The 3,709-nt window shown below is 48.4% G+C and overlaps 2 long non-coding RNA genes across 2 annotated transcripts in view; one reads left to right on the top strand and one right to left on the bottom strand.

The window, feature by feature from the left end:
* Positions 1 to 254: 254 nt before the first annotated feature.
* On the top strand, positions 255 to 2,180 carry LOC121670218. Its single transcript, XR_006018073.1, has 2 exons — positions 255 to 370; positions 1,382 to 2,180. It is a non-coding gene; the product is annotated as an uncharacterized LOC121670218 (long non-coding RNA).
* LOC121670217 overlaps positions 1,191 to 3,709 on the bottom strand; it is a 7,883-nt gene continuing 5,364 nt past the window's right edge. The window contains exons 2-3 of the long non-coding RNA XR_006018072.1: positions 1,739 to 2,261; positions 1,191 to 1,336 (exon numbers count right to left, since the gene is read on the bottom strand). This is a non-coding gene — a long non-coding RNA (uncharacterized LOC121670217). The remainder of the gene's footprint in view (positions 1,337 to 1,738; positions 2,262 to 3,709) is intronic.

Here is a 3,709-nt window from a genome sequence, read left to right as displayed (position 1 = left end):
GCCGATCTTTTGGCTGTACAGGTGCGCCTTTGCCTCTCTGCCGCAGCACCCGGCCGTAGCGCCCTTTGTGCTGTTGTCTCCTAATTGTCGCTTTTATTAAATTTTTCTTAAAATTGTACAAAGAGTGAAGTTCGTTTTCGCAGCCGCGGGCGCTGATCCCTCCGCGGGCAGGGTCGCATCACCGCGGGTCCCTCTGGCGGATCCCTCCGCGGGCGGGCTCGCATCACCGCTGATCCCTCCGGCCGATCCGGCACTATTACTGTACTTACAATTCTTTTCTTTTGTTTTTTCCTGAGTCCAATACAGAGCTGGTTTCTCGGGGACCCACCATGTAAAAGTTCCATTACTGACCTTCTATCTCTTACAGGGAGTATTTCCTACTTCGTTGAGGAAATTGTTCCCGGTGCGCCAGAGACGCTCCTCTCCTATGGCTGTTGAACTCACTACCCACCCTGCTGGGCTGTTTTCTCCCCTTATCCTTGTCCGATTCCGCTTACGGAGTTCTATTGGGCTCAAGCTCCTGCCTTTCCATGGCCATTCCGGTGTCATCAGAGGCCCTCCACAGACCCAGCAGTTGGTTACATTCAGCTCCTTACCTATCCTTTGCCCTAATTCCACAAACAGATTTTTTTTTCTCCATTTTGAGATTTCATTTTGTTAATTGTTGTTTGAGTTTCACATACCTGTCTTGAATTGGGGTTGATACAGAGTTAGATTGTTGTGCTGGCTTTGCCTCTTTATTTACTAGTTGTTCTTTTACTAAGCTTGAGACTTCATTCCCAACAATATATATGAAACAAACTCATCTTTCTCCTTTTGCACGTTTACTTCCCAACCTGCTCCCACTCCTTCCTAGGTTTTCTACAATCCAGTGCTTTTTCCCATTTTGCATCCAGTTTTCTACTTTGGATGGGTTGTAACAGAGACTGTTGACATGGGTATGTGCAATGAAAAAGGAACCTGGGTGTTTTCCATGTACAGCTTTCGGTAACACCCATGGCGTGGCTGTGTCGGTATCCCCAGAGGGCAGAGACAACAGAGGAGTGACAGATAAAGGAATAACAGAGGTCCCATATGGCTGATACCTCCACCTTCCATGCCTATGGGGCTGCTGCCCACAGCAGGGGTATATGATCTTCTTGGTGGCAGCTACAGTGGTCATCGGGCCTTGCCCTCTATTTCCTTGTCACTTCCTTTTCGCTGATTTCCAGGCAAATTGCTTTTGACACTTCTTAATTGTAGCTTCCCACCGTTCCTCAGGTATCTCCCATTCAACAGGCACTAGTAATTCCCATCCCCAAAGCAGGGTTACTGTTTCAGCTGTTCTTTGCTCTGCCTGGATTGGGGAATAGATTTGGTGTTGGACACTTCGTGCAGTGAGAGTGTCGTTTCTGTGAACTACAGTAGCAATATTTTATCAGTCTAGACATTTACATTTAACCCAGCCAGCATGTCCAGTATTGGGGTGGATCAGACAGGGTATGTGGTATGGCACTGTTGGAGGCAGCAATTCCTCCTCCTTTTTGAGGAGGCTAAGGCCAGAATATGAGGACTCTCTGACTGAAATAGTCCTGATCCTCCTGTTTGGAGTGGAAGGATTCCTCCCCAAGGAGGGTATCGGAGGTGTCTCAGGACTTGTCCAGGCCTTATTTCCCAGTCAGGTGTGATTCTTGGTGTATCTCTTGAATCATTTGGGTTTTCCCAGAGCATTAACCACCAGTTCCCTCTTAAGAGTTACCTTGGTATCCCCAGGCTTAGATGTTCTGGTCCACTCCTTAGGTTCCTGCACGGGTCCTTTGATTCTGCTGCCGTGGACCCACCCTCGCTCCTTGGCCCGGATCGCTGCCTCAGTTGTCAGTAGCACCTGAAAAGGACCTTTCCCTTGTGCAGCTAAAGATTGCTCCTTCCATGTTTTTACTAACACCCACTCCCCTGGATGGATGTTACGGATTTTAAAGTCTAAAGGAGTGGTTTGAGGCATTATCCCTTTGAACCGCAAATCTTCAAGGGTCCTTGCAATTGTGTTGACATATTCTGTAACACTCATTCCCCTCATTCATAGGTAGCAGTTTCATGCTGGGTGTTCAAAAAGGGTAACCCAAACTATAGGAAAAGGGTTCATGAAGGATGTCTGGACTTCAGGCAGCTCTCTTGAAAGCTGTTTATTGCATAGGCCAAGTCCCAGCATTTCAGGGAGTGGGTATCCAGAGCCAGCCCCACAGCTGTCAGCCACAGCTTGTAGGCATAACTGAAGCTGCTTTCTGTTCAAGAGAGCATTGTACACCTTTCTTTGCTGAGTATCCCAAGACATAACAACCAACAAGCACCATACACAACACCTTCACATTTGCCTATAGCCTATCTTAGGTACTGCCACCACCGTACTGTACATATCCTATAGGACCCTAGAGTCACCACCATCCACTCACAAGAGCAAGCAAGCTACAATTCAAGCTCACAATGGAACACTCTCAGACCTCTCTTCTTCCTGCCACATCAACATTCCTTGTCTGCCTGCCATAGCTCTCTTCCTGGCAAAAACATGTTTTCTATTTACTTCTGCTCTTCCTGAGACCCACCCCCCCGGTGAAAAACATGTCCTTGTTTGCAGTCACATACCTCTGTCCTAACCACAAAAATCTTCTTCCAACTCATCTCCAACCTTTGTCCTCTCACCCATTCAGTGATCAATGTTTCAGCAAACATCTTCCACTCTACATCAAAACCTGCTTCCATTTCTGTCCCATCCTCAGGCTCCACACTCAGAGATCTCTCCGCCAAGCCCACACATCTGTGAAACTTTCTTACCAAACTTTCATCTTCAACACCAACCATCATTTTGTAAGGTGACACTCTCAGGTCTGACCTGGTTGTGTCTGAACTCTCAATAAAGCCAGAGGCTGGCATTTTACCCATGACATTTGAGTTTCAATTATTAATTCAGTTAAGGTTCTCTTTAAAGTTTGTTTCATCGTCTCTACCCGTCCTGAACTCTGTGGGTGCCATGGTGTCATAGGTTAGCAAGCATAGTCCCGGAAGGGACGTCCTTGCTAAGGGGTGCTTACAGTTTCCTCTGGGAACTGATAGAACCTATCAGCTGGCCAGTTTGAATATGGACAATTCTCTAAGCCACTTAAAGTTGTGACCACCTCTGTGATCCACATTTAAGAATAGACAACCCCCCTCCAAGCTCTCTCTCGTTTCCGGCGCTGGGACAGGTGGCTGCAGGCCCCGTGTGGGGGCCAGCGGGCCCGGCCAGGCCCTGCTTGGGCCAGGCCGGGCCGGGCCACGGCCATCCTGGAGCCGATGGACCTGTTCCAGCCGTGGAACCCCCCCCCACTGCCTTGCCGTGGGCAGCCGGAGCGGCTCGGCTCTCCCCCCTCTCCACTGCGATAAGAAAAATTCAACATTCCAGCTGCAAAGCTGCAAGGCCGAGGTGAGAGTAACCCTTTTATTGCTGTGAAGAGCTGAAAACCTGAGGGAAGAGAGAGAGGAGATGCTTAAAGCTGAAATTCTGTTGTGAAGCTATGATATATCAGAGTATCCTGTTGTAATTTCATGAAGATATGGGGGGTGGAGTGTTCAACTCGTGAGCAAAAGCACCTGCGCTGAGATAGGCAGATGCTGACGCAGCTGTAATTTCATGAGAAGTTTGGACAGGGAGAGATGAACCAGATGAGGACTTTTGCTCCAAACGGGAAAGGAGAAA

Source organism: Corvus kubaryi, unplaced genomic scaffold (genome assembly GCF_017639235.1).
Source record: "Corvus kubaryi isolate FWS band 111438036 unplaced genomic scaffold, C.kubaryi_AGA036_p1.0 37395, whole genome shotgun sequence".
Lineage (NCBI taxonomy): Eukaryota > Metazoa > Chordata > Aves > Passeriformes > Corvidae > Corvus > Corvus kubaryi.
This window is presented reverse-complemented; position numbering and strand designations above follow the sequence as displayed.